The 17,070-nt window shown below is 38.5% G+C and overlaps 1 pseudogene; it reads left to right on the top strand.

The window, feature by feature from the left end:
* Positions 1-589: 589 nt before the first annotated feature.
* LOC127491946 (U2 spliceosomal RNA) lies at positions 590-732 on the top strand (annotated as a pseudogene).
* The last annotated feature ends 16,338 nt before the right edge of the window (positions 733-17,070 follow it).

The raw sequence follows: 17,070 nt of genomic DNA, 5'->3' as shown, positions 1-17,070 counted from the left end.
AGCTGGAGCCCCTGCCGCGATAGTGGAAACAGGATCGAGTTCCAGGCTTCTGGCTTTGGCCTGGCCAAGCATTTGCATTGCAGCCATTTGGGGAGTAAATTAGAAGATGAAAGAAATTTTTTCTGTCTTTGTCTCTCCCAGTCTTTCTCTGTCACTTGAATCTTAAACAAGTAAAAATAAATATTAAAATGATATTTAAGAACATTAATGTTTATCTATTAGTTGAGCATTTATTTTTAATCTAAAATTATTTAGATTTGCTGTATTGAGATGGATTAAACTATTTCAGTTCATTTTTCTGCACTATTTTTCTACATTATTGAAGTGTCATTCTAATGGATCCATTTAGAATAGATCATTCTAAAGCTGTTTCTGAGTATTGCTGTTTCAGAAGAGTCAGCTTTTAAACTATCTTTTCCCACACAGCTCTATTAAATAATAGCATAGAGTTGGATAATCTAAATGATTCTATCATACATTGTAATATTTTCCATGAAAGTCATCACTCGCTTACTGAGATACTGTAAGTCATCACTTGCTAAGCATTTCACTTACTGAGATATTGAAAGGATTAAGATTTTGCTAACTTATTGCTTCTCGGCCTTTTGGCTAAGATCAATTGAAGATTTTGCTAATTTATTAAAACTATTTTATGAATTGACTCAAATAAAAGATGATTTGGGGCTGGCATTTGGTGCAGCAGTTAAGTCAGCACTTGCAATGCCCACATCCATCCATCCCTTATTGGAGTGCCTGGTTTAACCATGGTTCCTCCTCTTCCAATTCTAGCTTGATATTAATATGTACCCTGGGAATTAACTTGTTGAAGGTTTAGGTACTTTGTTCCCTGTCACTGCGTGGGAGACTCACGTTGAGTTTCCAGCTCTTTGCTTCACTCTGGTCCCACCCCAGCAGTTGCAGTCATTTGGGGAATGAACCCACAGATGGGAGATCTCTCTGTCTCTATCTCCATCTCGCTGCATTTCAAATAAAATGAATATAAATTAGAATTTGTAATGACTTTTATAAGGAAATAAAAAACTCAAAGTGGAGGAAAACAAATATTTTCATAAATTAAAAATTGTGCAGTGAAGCTAAAATAAGTGATATTTAATCTATAAGTGAATTTCAAAGATATGGTTTTTTTACCTATATCTTATTTTTATAATTTCATTTAAGGCATACAAATTTCATGTATTTTATATACACATTTCCGAATATAGTGATACTTCCACTCTACCCTCCCTTCCACCCATGTTCCCACCCTTCCTGCTCCTCCATCTCTCATCCCCACTGTTAACTTCAAAATAGATCTGTTATCTGTTTACTCTATATTACTCCAATACATTATAGTTTAGGTACTCTATTAGTTACTACAGATCAGAGAAAACATGTGGTATCTCTGTGTTTGGGACTGGCTTATTTCACTCCTCCCCCACCACTGGGTAGTATTTCATAGCATATATATAACATAATTTCTTCATCCAGTCATCAGTTCATGGACCTCTGGGTTGATTCCACATCTTAGCTATATTGACTTGAACTGCAGTGAACATGGGGTTACTTTCATATGCTGATTTCATTTTGTTTGGGTAAATATTCAGGAATGAGTTTGCCGAGTTGTATGGTTGATCTATTTTCAGCTTTCTGAGGTATCTCCATACTATTTTCCACAATGGCTGCATCAGTTTACATTCCCACCAACAGTAGGTTAGTATAACTTCTTTCCCACAGCCTCTCCAGCACTTATTGTTTGTTGATTTCTTTCTTTATTTCTTTCTTTTTTTCTTTTTTTTTTGACAGGCAGAGTTACACAGTGAGAGAGAGAGAGAGAGAGAGAGAGAGAAAAGAGAAAGGTCTTTCTTTTTCCATTGGTTCACCCCTGAAGTGGCCTCTACAGCCCGCACGTTGCAGCCGGCGCGCTGCGCTGATCCGAAGCCAGGAGCCAGGTGCCTCCTCCTGGTCTCCCACGCGGGTGCAGGGCCCAAGGACCTGGCCCATCCTCCACTGCTTTCGTGAGCCACAGCAGAGAGCTGCACTGGAAGAGGAGCAACTGGAACTAGAACCAGCGCCCACACGGGATGCAGGCGCCACAAGCAGAGGATTAACCCACTGCACTACAGCACCGGCCCTGTTTGTTGATTCCTAAAATGAGAGTCATTCTAACTGGGGTGATGTGAAACCTCACTGTGATATCGATTAGTATTTCCCTGATGGCTAGTGATCCTGAGCATTTTTTTTTTTTTCATGTGTCTGTTGGCCATTTGAATTTCCTCTTCTGAAAAATGCCTATTCAAGTCCTTTTACCATTTAGTAACTAGATAGTTTTGTTGTTGTTGAGTTTCTTGAGCTCTGTATAGATTCTGGATTTTAATCCTTTATGAGTTTTATAGTTTGCAAATATCTTCTCCTATTCTGTTGATTATATTATCATTTTGCTGAATATTTCTCTTGCAGTACAGAAGTTTTTCAGTTTGATGTAATCCCATTTGTCAATATTGTCTTTGATTGCCTGTGTTTCTGGGGTCTTTTAGAAGAAATCTTTGCATATGCCAATGTCTTCCAGGATTTCCCCAATGCTCTCTAGTAATTTCATGACATCTGGTCATAGATTTAGGTCCTTGATCCATTTTGAGTGGATTTTTATTAAGGTATGCGGTAGCTGTCTTGCTTCATACTTCTACACATGGAGATCCAGTTTTCCCAGTACCATTTGTTTGGAGATTGTCCTTGCTCCAGGGATTGATTTTCACCCCTTTGTTAAAGATAAGTTGGTTGTAGATGTGTGGATTTATTTCTGGAGTTTCTATTCTATTCCATTGGTCCGCATGTCTCTATCTTTTCCAGTACCCAGCTGTTTTGATTATAACTGCCATGTAGTGTGTCTTGAAATCTGGTATTGTGATGCCTCTGGCTTTGTTTTTGTTGCCTAAGATTGCTTTAGCTATTCAGGTTCTCTTCTCTTTCTATATGAATTCCAGGATCATTTTTTTCTATATCTAAGAAGAATGTTATTGGTATTTTGATTGGGATCGCATTGAATTTGTAAATTGTTTTCGGTAGTATGGACATTTTGGTGCTATTGATCCAATCCACGAACATGAACTATTTTCCATTTTTTGTGTCTTTTCCTCTTTCTTTCTTTTTTCTTCCTTTCATTCTTTCTTTCTTTATTTCTTCCTTCCTTTCTCTTTCTTTCTTTTTTCTTTTTTTAAAGGTTTATTTGTTTACTTTAAAGGCAGAGAGTTACAGAGAAGCAAAGGCAGAAATAGAGAGAGGGCTTCCATCCCTGGTTCACTCCCCAAATGGCCACAATGGCCAGAGCTGGGCCAATCCGAAGCCAGGAGCCAGGTGCTTCCTCCAGGTCTCCCAAATGGGTGCAGGGGCCCAAGGACTCATATCTTCCATTGCTTTCCCAAGCCATAGCAGAGAGCTGGATTGGAAGTGGAACAGCCAGGTCTTGAACCAGCACCCATATGGGATGCTGGCACTGTAAGTGGTGACTTTACCCATTATGCCACAGTGCCAGCTCCATATTTCTTTCTTTAATGTTTTTTTAATTCTCATTGTAGAGATCTTCTATGCCCTTGGTTAAGTTTATTCTAAGGTATTTAATTCTTGTAGCTATTGTGAATGGGATTGATCTTAGAAATTCTTTCTCCACCATAGCATTGTCTGTGTATATAAAGGCTATTGATTTTTGTGTGTTAATTTTATACCCAACCACTTTACTAAACTATTTTATGAGTTCCAATAGTCTCTTAGTGATGTCTTGTGGATCCCTTATATATTAAATCATGCCAGCCTCAAGTAGGGGTAATTTTATTTCCTCCTTTCCTATTTGTATCCCTATAATATCCTTTTTGTGCCTAATGGCTCTGGCTAAAATTTCTAGGACTATATTGATTAGTATTGCTGTGAGAGTGGATATCCTTGTCTGGTTCCAGATCTTAGTGAGAAAGCTTCCAACTTTTCCCCATTCAATATGATGCTGGCCATGGTCTATTTCTTGTTCTATTATGTTTTCCACATCTAAATCTCCTCACATGCTGAGGTAACTGGCTAACATTTAAGCAGTAAACCAGTGATAGAAAAAAAAGGAGAAAGAGAAATAAAATGGCTACATATCTCAGTAGTGAAAGTGAAAGTGAAAGCAACCATAATACAATGAGGATCATTAATTTGGTATTCATGCTGTATCTGCACTCCTGTTTGATGTCCAGTATCTCTTCTGATTACTTGGTGTCCATATCACCATGAAAGAAGGAAACATGAACCATAAAACAGAGATTTAACCATTTTAATGACATGAACTATGTGTCATTAAATGTGTTAGCTTATATAGAGTGTAAAGTCTCTTTAAAAATGTAATGTATATGAGTGAAGTTGACATTTCGAAATATGAGTATTGTTTATAGCTCTTGTCCTTACTGTTGAGGAACAGTATTTTTTGTTTTTTCTTCTTGTTACTATTTGTTAAATACTTAGTGGATTATTAATCTTTTTTTTTTTTTTTTTTTTGACAGGAAGAGTGGACAGTGTGAGAGAGAGACAGAGAGAAAGGTCTTCCTTTGCCGTTGGTTCACCCTCCAATGGCTGTCGTGGCTTGTACGCTGCGGCCGGAGCACCACGCTGATCTGATGGCAGGAGCCAGGTACTTCTCCTGGTCTCCCATGGGGTGCAGGGCCCAAGCACCTGGGCCATCCTCCACTGCACTCCCTGGCCACAGCAGAGAGCTGGCCTGGAAGAGGGGCAACCGGGACAGAATCCAGTGCCCCAACCATGACTAGAACCCGGTGTGCCGGCGCCGCAGTTGGAGGATTAGCCTAGTGAGCCACGGCGCTGGCCAGATTGTTAATCTTATGATTATAAAATGGGCTGAAAGTATGTCATTGTAAAAAATTTAAAGAAAGAATAAGGAAAAAGGTGGGAGGGTGGGAGCATGGTCAGGAACGTGGGCAGTAGGGAGGATCAGAAGTAACACTATGATCCTAAATCTGTATATATGAAATACATGATATATGTTCACTTTATATAAACAAAAAATTGTAAAAATTTCTAGAGAACGTGAATTTATATAGAACCACTAAAAAATCAAATAATTCAAATCTTTTTACAAATAAACTGAATCCAACATTTGACTCCAATAAAGCTACTATTAATTCTAAAAGATATTCAAAAGCAACTCTATTCTATTCAGATATAATCTCAGTATTTTTTCAGAAAATAGAATATTAGAAATCTAAAATATTTAAAGATAATTTAAATTTACTATTGAAAAATTGATAGACAATAACAATTAGTTCCATAGAATTACTAATACAAATTTTAAAATGCATAAAAATAAGCATAATATATACATTTTAGATATTCTTTAAATAATTTGTAGTTAGGTCAACATAAAGTACATATAATTAACAGTAAAATTTCCACAAAAGCATTTTATTTCATGAGAAAGTTTAGAGGATATGCTGAATATATAATTAAAATGCAAACCAATTTCATTATTATACACCTAAAATCAACAGTATAAATTACTTTTGACAACAATGTCTTTAGGTGATGTTGTGATTCTCTTTCTATATTTCCTGCAGTAATGAAGTTCTTATTAAACAATTCAGTTGATGTAATTCTAACAGCAAATTGCCCCAGCTGTTATCCCCTTGAGAGTTCACCTCATCAGAGAAAGCAAGCCCAGCATGGTCTCACCACATGGGCCCTGGTTTCTCTTTGGAGCATACTCAGAATAGCATTCCCATACTTCTGGACCTGAGGTCTACCAGATAGCAAAGGGGCTCAGAGCCTGTTTGGTTTATGCATTATTTTCGTGCCCCATGAACGTTTGCCAGTGCCAGTAGTTGGCCTGGTGAGTACATTGCTCTGGCTGTGGCACTGTTTCTTTTGTGGCATCGTATGAGCCTGAGCAAGCAGTATGCCTGCATACTGATTTTTTATGACTCTCAGTGTGATACCCAGGATTCATTTAGGACTCTGGACTTCTATTGGCCCATTACTTTCTCTTGGATTTAAGCTATATGTATGAGCTGCTTGGTTGGCTTTTGACCACATGTATTTCCACTGAAATACTACCTCAGGTTTATAGCACCTGACTGGCAGCAGATACCATTAATATTGTGCACCTTAACCCTTTATGCCCACAGATCACTCACTTAGTAGACTGCAGTTCATGTGTCAGAGTGTCTTTTCATTGTAGCACCATTTCTTTTTTCTAAGATCTTTCAATATTCTTGTTCCACAGAGACTCTTTTTTTTAGGATGTATTTATTTATTTAAAAGTCAGAGTTACACAGAGAGAGGGAAAGGCAAAGCAGAAGAGAGAGATCTTCCATCTGCTGGTTCACTCCCCAACTGGCCACAACAGCTGGAGATTCACCAATCTGAAGCCAGGACCAGGAGCTTCTTCTAGGTCTCCCACATAGGCGGAGGGGCTCAAGGACTTGGGCCATATTCTACTGCTTTCCCAGGCCATAGCAGGAGGCTGGATTGGAAGTGGGGCAGCCAGGACTCAAACCAACACCCATATGGGATGCCAGCACCACAGCAAAGACTCTTTAAATTGATATCGTATCTTGAATATGATAGACATAGGGTCACTATAGCTTGCCTTCCTAGTTGGTCTTATGACATGACAGAGAAGGTATGAACATTAGTTCTAGAATGAGACCACCTGTTTTGCTCTTCTCACAACTTCTCACCTATATTCCCTGCAAACGTGTGGAAGAAGACAGTGTTTTAATCACTGAATAATATAGCATTCTAAAAATGAATTCATTAGATTCTGAAGAATTCAAGGGAAAACATGCTTGAGATACATATTGTTCCATGTCAACCATATACAATTCTAAATGGTAAACTTATGGAAAGGAAAGGAAGTCCCATTTCCATTTTCTTGCAAAATCTTTTTGAGTTGTCCATTTTAGCTCAATAAAAAAGGAGACAAATAACTTTTGAGACATTCTTTGGAAATCAGTTTTGTGGTGGGCGGTGTGTTGTCATGTTGTTGGAGGCCAAAAGAAACTGAAAAGGAAAGAGAATGTATATTACACTCTTAATATCAACAGGTTCCCAAGAGCAATGGCATCATAAGTAATATTAAGTTGATTACCTTTGCTCATAGTTAGAGATTTAATAATGAAGAATTGGAAAATAAAGTTCCATCATTCCAAAGTAAAAGATAATCACTGTGCATTGTAAATAATGTTCAGATGCACTGATTAAACAAAATGCAAATTCTTAAATATCTCTACTCATTCTGTATTCATATGAATAAAAATCTTCTACTTTACATGGAAGCAAGAATATTGTACCACATTTTGTAAAAAATGTTTATATGGACAGGAGTGCTATAAGAATATTTTCCCAGAAGACTCACTAGAAAGTCTCCTTATGGTTCTTGGAAAGATTTCTATATTAAAAAATAGGGAAAAGTAGATTTATCTCACATGCAATTAAAAAACTTACCTAGATGAATTATATACCTACATTTTTAAGACCAAAAGAATATAATTATGTGAATTTAGAATAGTAAATCATTCTAAAAATAATATTGATATGGTACGTGGACCAGTTGCTTATATCATTGTACATAGTATTTTTTTTTCATTTTTTATTTAGTAAATATAATTTTTTAAAGTAAAGTTAATGGATTACAATGGCTTCCCCCATAATTTCCCTCCCACTCACACCCCTCCCATCTCCCGCTCCCTCTCTCATTCCATTCACATCAAGATTCATTTTCAATTATCTTTATATACAGAAGATTGATTTAGTATATATTAACTAAAGATTTCATCAGTTTGCACCCACACAGAAACACGAAGTGTAAAATGCTATTTCAGTACTAGTTATAGCATTACTTCACATTGGACAACACATTAAGGACAGATCCCACATGAGAAGTAAGTACAGAGTGACTCCTGTTGTTGACTTAACAATTTGACATTCTTGTTTATGGTGTCAGTAATCTCCCTAGGCTCTAGTCATGAGTTGCCAAAGCTATGGAAGCCTTTTGAGTTCGCTGAGTTCGATCTTATTCTGACAGTGTCATAGTGAAAGTGGAAGTTCTCTCCTCCCTTTAGAGAAAGGTACCTCCTTCTTTGATGGCCCCATTCTTTCCACTGGGATCTCACTCGCAGAGATCTTCCATTTAGGTCCTTTTTTTTTTTTTCCAGAGTGTCTTGGCTTTCCATGCCTAAAATACTCTCATGGGCTCTTCAGCCATATCCCAATGCCTTAAGGGCTGATTCTGAGGCCAGAGTGCTATTTAGGACATCTGCCATTCTATGAGTCCACTGTGTATCCCGCTTCCCATGATGGCTCATTCTCTCCTTCTCTCCCTTTTTGATTCTATCAGTTAATATTAGCAGACACTAGTCTTGTTTGTGTGAACCCTTTGATTCTTAGACCTATCAGTATGATCAATTGTGAACTGAAATTGATCACTTGGACTAGTGATATGACATCGGTACATGCCACCTTGATGGGATTGTATTGGGATCCCCTGGCATGATTCTAACTCCACCATTTGGGGCAAGTCTGATTGAGCATGTCCCGAATTGTATATCTCCTCCCTCTCTTATTCCCACTCTTATATTTAACATAGTATTCTTAAAAGTACTTTCAGATATTTGTGTTGAAATTTCCATGTAGATCTTGTTATTTCTTTAATTCCCTTTACCATTTACTTAGTGCTGAGGATGATTGTAATTCATAATGTTCCACTATGCACCATGATTCATTATTGATCTCTTAAATATGGTTATTGTGCTTTCTTACTGATGAGTACAAATGCATCATATCTTACTCATCCAAATGAATCAAAGATTAGTAGATAGGATACTAGCTTTTTAAAGTAAATGTAGTTGTTTTAGCCCCACCATATTTTTTCTTTTTATTTTTTAAAGATTAATTAATTTATTTGAAAGTCAGAGTTACACAGTGAGAGAAGAGGCAGAGAGAGAGAGGTGTCTTCCATCCAATGGTTCACTCCCTGTGGGGAGCAACTCGGACTAGACTAAGTTACTGGAATTAAGACTTATTCTATGCATCTACTCTCCCACAATATGGTGCTGGGAGAGGAGTAAAAACAACTTCTACACAGCTGCCTCCAGTTCAACCAGTAACCTGCAGGGGCTGATCGCACTCCTGATTGGAGGAGAGGAGCATATTCGGCGTGTGGGTAGCAGAGTTGGGATTGGTGGAAGAGGATTATAAAGGAGGAGAGAGACAACATGCACCAGGAACATCTAAGGGGAATATCTATCTGAAGGAACACCTGAGCAGCCCCCGAGAGAGCCGGCCGGCGGTGTGCCGCTCCCCGGCGGAAGTGGGGAAAATAGCAGGGGGCACCACCCTTCCACGGAGGTGGAAGGGACGGTAGCCAACCCGGGAAGAACCAGCAGCAAACCCAGGGAGGGCCAAGCAGACAAAAGAACAGCGCAGGGTCCTGTGTTGTTCCTCCGCGAAGAGGGGGAGCGACAACTCCCCAATTGGCTGCAACACCTGGAGCTGCTCTGATCCAAAGCCAGGGTCAAGGAGCTTCTTCTAGATCTCTCACATGGATGCAGGGGCCCAAGGACTTGGGCCATCTTCCACTGCTTTCCCAGGCCATAGCAGAGAGTTGGATCAGAAGTGGAGCAGCTGGGTCTCGAACCCGCACACACATGGGATGCCAGAGCCCTGGGCCAGGGCGTTAAACCACTGCGCCACAGCGCTGGCCCCGCCCCATCCATATTTTCTAATTGTATGCTATGTTTTGTTTAGTTTTGATTTTTGTAAGCCTGCCCAACCAACAACTGCCAACACATCTGTCTCTTTGAATAAGGGCTTAATGTTGTCCAAGGAGAATATACCACCATGAATGAAAGGCCAGAGATTTTGGGAAATCATGCCCTTTCTGAACAACCCAACCAATGACTGATGGAAGCTGGTGTACGTGTCATTACCCCTCAGGGGAGTGATTTTGAGGTATCTGTTCTATTCACCTCCCAAAAAGTATAACTTGATTGATTATATGTTCTCAGTTTGATTTTCTCTTTCTCATCTAAATTCTTAACTTGCCAATTATTTTCTTGAACATGTTCTTGAGTAATACATTCAGATTATTGCCCTCAGTTTTGTTTTGGGGAAACCATAAATAATACACATAGTACCACATGTGAATTTAAATAGTAAAGCTTCAGGAATGGGTTCTGGAATTTGGCAATTTTCAATTAATTTTTTTTTTTCTAAAAAGGATCATGCAGGGTAGGTGCTGTGGCATAGTGGTAAAGCCTCTGTCTGCAGTGCCAGCATCCCATATGGGCACCAGTTCAAGTCCTTGCTTCTGTTCCAGCCCTTTGATATGGCCTAGGAAAGCAGTGGAAGATGGCCCAACTCCTTGCGTCCCTGCACCCATATGGGAGACCTAAAAGAGGCTCCTGGATCCTGGCTTTGGATTAGTGCAGCTCTGGCCATTGTGGCAATTAGAAAGTAGCAATTGAAAGAGATAATTTGCTTTTCTCAAGATCTGACTTCATCTCCCACCACTATTACTTTTGGAGCAATGATTAGGGTCTATTCCTTCATGAAGTGGCAAGCCCACATTAATCAAGGACTCAGAATCATCTGGAATGAAGATGTGGGTTACACTGTAATGCAAGCCACAGAGGCTGGAAATGACCTTAGACAAAGAACATCTAGAATAGGTGGCCCAAGAGAGATGCTGCATATCTATTTAATCTCAGGACCAAAACAGCAACATTCTTTTTTATAGATTGCTCCACTAAATATCCTAGTTTAGTTCTGTCTTCAGAGAATGTCATTGTCACTTGGATAAATCACAACGATTGAACTTAATTTGCACTATGAACATATATGGGCAGCTTTTGAATTCTCTGTTTAAAATATTTATATATTTATTTATTTGAAAAGCAAAGAGAGAGAGGAAGAAATCCACCTGCTGATTCACTTCTGAAATGTCTGCATTAGCCAGGGCTGGGCCAGATGAAAGCTAAGAAACAGGAATTCTACCCTGGTTTCCAAAGTGCGTGGCAGGGGCCCAAGCACATGGGTCATCTGCTGCTGCTTTCCCTGATGCATTAGCAGGGATATGATTCAGAGGTATAGCAGGCAGGACTCAGACTGGTCTTCCTATACAGGATGTGGGTGTTGCCAAGTAGTGACTTAACCCACTGTGCCCCAATGTCTGTCCTGTTTCCAGATTCTAGCCATGCTTCATCCATATGCAATTAACACTTCATTTCCAAGTATATCAGCTTAATTTCCAATATTCAATAACTGCAACTTCACAACTTTGTTAGAGGGAATATTAGGGATCAATCAGTAAAGCATACATATAGTTTATATGTAAATATATATGTATATATATTGAAACAGATAATAGACATATTTATATATGTAAATATATATATATATATATATATGGAATTGGCAACGGTGTAGCTCACAGAATTGCAGGAGTTGGCTAAGCAAATCTGAAATCCACAAGGCAGGTAGATCCATGTATGGTAAATGGGGACACGTGGTGGAAATGAGGGTAGGGGACGTCAAAACTCTTGTCCACAAGTGGAATTTCTTTTTTCAGGGACACCTCAGAGACACATACAACCTTCCAATAGTTTTGGTCAGGATCAATCAGATTATCCAGTATAATCTTAAAATTAACTAGGCGTCATTTGAATCATGTCTGCAGTAACTACATGAATGTTTTAATGAATAACTGAGGACTGGGTCATAACACATGGCTTTGTGCACTGAGAGTGGACAGTGCCTGTCCTTATGCCAGGGTGGCAGAGGCAGAGGAAAAACCAGCAACCCCCAAACAGCTCTCAACCAATAATGAATGAAATTTAATGGAAAGTAACTTACCAATGTTGGCCTATAGGCAGAAGAACTGAACTCAATATTCTACAGGTTCTTAGAGTTCCTGAGTGGAGTTAAGTCCCAGCTGCCTGAAGGCGCACTTATTTGATAGTCTGCTTTCCCGTTCCTCTGCATCCTTTCTGCTCCTCTACCATTTCCCAGATAAACTGCTCTCACTTGGAAATCTTGCTTCCAGGTCTCTTTCGAGGGATGGAACACTCAGACAGTAACTAACATATTACATTATTTTTAAAAACTACCAGGAAAATATTAATAGGTTTGTCTGTTTCTTATATAATTATATTTAAATGTAGGCACCTTTCTTGAGAAGACAATACAGAGTATAAAATATAGTATTTAAAAATTATAAAATCCAAATATTGTACAGTTCTAATACAAACATAATTATGCCTTATTTTTGGTCTTCTGATGATTCAGTTAGTGATGTGTGTGTACATATCTTGAACACCATTGATTTTTATTTTTTCTTTTTTAAATATTTATTTATTTATTTGAAAGAGTTACAGAGAGGGAGAGAGAAGCAGAGAAAGAGAGAGAGGTGTTGCACCCTCTGGTTCACTCACCAAATGGCTGCAACTACTTGAGCTGGGCCAATCCAAAGCCCAGAGCCATGAGCATCTTCCGGGTCTCTCAAGAGTCCCAACCTCTTGGATCATCTTCTACCTTTTCCCAAGGCACATTACTAGGGAGCTAGTTTGAAAATGGAACAGCTGAGACTAAAACAGGTGCAGATATGTGATGCTGGTGTCACAGCCGGCGACCTTACTCGCTATGCCGTAGTGCCGGCCCCCACCATTAATTTTTTCCGAAGTACTATATTTTAAATATGTCCCTGGGTTAAGAATGTATATTTCAGAAAAAGACGGGGTCATGAAAGCTAAATAAATTTTTATACTGCTAATGCCGTAACTTCATGGGAAATAAAGTATTGTTATGTTTATTGATATGTTTTCTTTCTCTGAAATCTTGGAAGTAAGATGAGAGAAGAATGAGATGGGATCTAAAAGCTGGTTAATTTGGCTTGTCCTAATTGATTCATTTTTTTAATAAATAAGACATTTCTGTACAACTCTTGAAAATGAAAAATGGGTGGCATTTTTTTTGTTCTTTCAGTAGGTAAACTTAATCTGTAATCCGGATTTGATGTCAAAACCTTAAGCGTACTCTTACTAAAAGCACGTGTGAATTACTGAAATTTTCATTGCATTATAAAGTGTTTTTTGTCTTCTTATACTTGAAATCTAGTCTCTTGTCTAAAAATTACCCTCACCACCCATCTACTGCTTTTGGTAAAGTATAATTTTCTATGGCATGGCATGTTAACAGAATATTATAGAAAATTTCAAGATATTTTCTCAATTATATTCTAAATTATAGCTAAACTAAGACTATACCAGAACTACTGTAGGTTAGACTATTGAAATAGAATATTTCAAGATGATTAAAGTGTATCCATTAAAATGTAGGAATTTCCCCTTTTTTGTGTGTGTTTTTTTTAACTTTTATTTAATGAGTATAAATTTCCAAAGTACAGAATATGGATTAAAATGGCTTCCAGCCCATAAAGTCCCTCCCACCCGCAACCCTACCCTTTACCACTCCCTCTCCCCTTCCATACACATCAAGATTCATTTTCGATTCTCTTTATATACAGAATATCAGTCTAGCATACATTAAGTACAGTATAACAGTTTGCTCCCACACAGAAACATAAAGTGAAAAATACTGTTTGAGTACTAGTTATAGCATTAAATCTCAATGGACAGCACACTAAGGACAAAGATCCTACATGAGGAGTAAGTGCACAGTGACTCCTGTTGTTGACTTAACAAATTGACACTCTTGTTTATGGCATCAGTAATCACCCTAGGCTCTTGTCATGAGCTGCCAAGGCTATGGAAGCCCCCTGAGTTCACAACTCTGATCATATTTACACAAGGCCATGGTCAAAGTGGAAGTTCTCTCCTCACTTCAGAGAAAGGTACCTCCTTCTTTGATGACCCATTCTTTCCACTGGGATCTCACTCGTGGAGATCTTTCATTTAGGTTTATTTTTTCCCCCCAGAGTGTCTTGGCTTTCCATGCCTGAAATACTCTCATGGGCTTTTCAGCCAGATCCGCATGCCTTAAGGGCTGATTATGAGGGTCTTCTGTGTATCTCACTTCCCATGTTGGATCATTCTCTCCCTTTTTGATTCTATCAGCTAGTATTTGCAGACATTATTTTTGTTTATGTGATCCCTTTGGTTCTTAGTCCTATCATTACGATCAATTGTGAACAGAAATTGATCACTGGGACTAGTGAGATGGCATTGGTACATGCCACCTCGATGGGATTGAATTCGAATCCTCTGGTATGTTTCTAACTCTACCGTTTGAGGTAAGTCAGCTTGAGCATGTCCCGAATTGCACATCTCTTCCCTCTCTTATTCCCACTCTTATATTTAACAGCGATCACTTTTCAGTTAAGTTTCAGCACTTAAGAATAATTGTGTATTGATTACAGTAGTCAACCAAAAGTATTAAGTAGAACAAACAAAAAAAATACTAAGAGGGATAACATATTAAGCTGCTCATCAACAGTCAGGGTGAGGGCTGATCAAGTCACCGTTTCTCATAGTGTTCATTTCACTTTAACAGGTTTCCTTTTTGGTGCTCAGTTAGTTGTCACCTATCAAGGAGAACAAGTGGTATTTGTCCCTTTGGGATTGGCTTATTTCACTCAGCATAATGTTTTCCAAATTCCTAACAGGGATCACTTTTCATTTAAAATTTAAATACCTAAGAATAATTGTGTGTTAATTACAGAGTTCAACCAATGCTACTAGAACAAAAAAAAATACTAAAATGGATAAAGTATTACATTGTACATCAACAGTCAGGACAAGAGCTGATCAAGTCACTGTTTCTCATCGTGTCCATTTTACTTCAACAGGTTTCCCCTTTGGTGCTCAGTTAGTTGTCTCCAATCAGGGAGAATATATGATATTTGTCCCTTTGGGACTGGCTTATTTCACTCAGCATGATGTTTTCTAAATTCCTCCATCTTGTTGCAAATGACTGGGTTTCTTTTTTTTTGACTGCTGTTTAGTATTCTATAGAGTACATGTCCCATAATTTCTTTATCCAGTCTACTGTTGATGGGCATTTGGGTTGGTTCCAGGTCTTAGCTATTGTGAATTGAGCTGCAATCAACATGAAGGTGCAGACAGCTTGTTTGTTTGCCAATTTCATTTCCTTTGGGTAAATTCCAAGGAGTGGGATGGCTGGGTTGAATGGTAGGGTTATATTCAGGTTTCTGAGGAATCTCCAGACTGCCTTCCATAGTGGCTTAACCAGTTTGCATTCCCACCAACAGTGGGTTAGTGTCCATTTTCCCCACATCCTCGCCAGCAACTGTTGTTGGTAGATTTTTGTATGTGAGCCATTCTTACTGGGGTGAGGTGGAACCTCATTTTGGTTTTGATTTGCATTTCCCTGATTGCTAGTGATCTTGAACATTTTTTCATGTGTCTGTTGGCCATTTGGATTTCCTCTTTTGAAAAATGTCTATTGAGGTCCTTGGAGTGTCTCTTAAGTAGGTTGTTTGTTTTGATCTTTAGGAGTTTCTTGATTTCTTTGTAGATTCTGGTTATCAACCCTTTATCAGTTGCATAGTTTGCAAATATATTTTCCCATTCTGTCGGTTGTCTCTTCACTTTCCTGACTGTTTCTTTTGCAGTACAGAAACTTCTCAATTTGATGCAATCCCAAATGTTAATTTTGGCTTTGAATGCCTGTGCTTCTGGGGTGTTTTCCAGGAAGTCATTGCTGGTACCTATATCTTGCAGGGTTTTTCCAATGCTCTCTAATAATTTGATGGTGTCAGATTTAAGTCTTTAATCCATGTTGAGTGAATTTTTGTGTAAGGTGTAAGGTAGGGGTCTTGCTTCATACTTCTGCATGTGGAAATCCAATTTTCCCAGCACCATTTATTGAATAGACTGTCCTTACTCCAGGGATTGGTTTTGGATCCTTGATCAAATATGAGTTGGTTGTAGATGTTTGGGTTGATTTCTGGTGTTTCAATTCTGTTCCATTGGTCTATCCATCTGTTTCTGTAACAGTACCATGCTGTTTTGATTACAACTGCCCTGTAGTATGTCCTGAAATCTGGTATTGAGATGCCTCCAGCTTTGTTTTTGTTGTACAAGATTGCTTTAGCTATTCGAGGTCTCCTGTGTCTCCATATAAATTTCAGCACCATTTTTTCCAGATCAGAGAAGAAGGTCTTTGGTATCTTGTTTGGTATTGCATTGAATCTATAAATTGCTTTTGGGAGAATGGACATTTTGATGATATTGATTCTTCCAATCCATGAGCATGGAAGATTTTTCCATTTCTTGGTATCCTCTTCTATTTCTTTCTTTAAGGTTTTGTAATTCTCATCGTAGAGATCTTGAACATCCTTGGTTAAGTTTATTCCAAGGTGTTTGATTGTTTTTGTAGCTATTGTGAATGGGATTGATCTTAGAAGTTCTTCCTCAGCTGTGGCATTGACTGTGTATCCAAAGGCTGTTGATTTTTTTTTTTATCTTTTATTTAATGAATATAAATTTCCAAAGTACGATTTATGGATTACAATGGCTTCCCCCCCCATACCGTCCCTCCCGCCCACAACCCCCCCCTTCCCACTCCCTCTCCCCCTCCATTCACGTCAAGATTCATTTTCGATTATCTTAATATACAGAAGATCAGCCTAGCATACCTTAAGTAAGTATTTCAACAGTTTGCTCCCACACAGAAACATAAAGTGAAAAATAATAGATGATTTTTTTTAAATGATGATGAAATCAGATCAGACCTATTGTCATGTTTAATCCCAGTGAGAGTCAAGTTGGGAATTGATAATTTTTTTTTTTTTTACAGAAGATCAGTTTAGTGTACATTAAGTAAAGATTTCAATCGTTTGCACCCCCATAGAAACACAAAGTGAAATATACTGTTTGAGTACTCGTTATAGCATTAAGCCTCAGTGTACAGCACGTTAAGGACAGAGATCCTACATGAGGAGTAAGTGCACAGTGACTCCTGCCGTTGACTTCACAAATTGACACTCCTGTTTATGGCATCAGTAATCTCCCTATGCACCTGTTATGAGTTTCCAAGGCTATGGAAGCCCCCTGA

Source organism: Oryctolagus cuniculus, chromosome 3 (assembly GCF_051225735.1).
Source record: "Oryctolagus cuniculus isolate XC-2025 breed Fujian yellow rabbit chromosome 3, ASM5122573v1, whole genome shotgun sequence".
Lineage (NCBI taxonomy): Eukaryota > Metazoa > Chordata > Mammalia > Lagomorpha > Leporidae > Oryctolagus > Oryctolagus cuniculus.
This window is presented reverse-complemented; position numbering and strand designations above follow the sequence as displayed.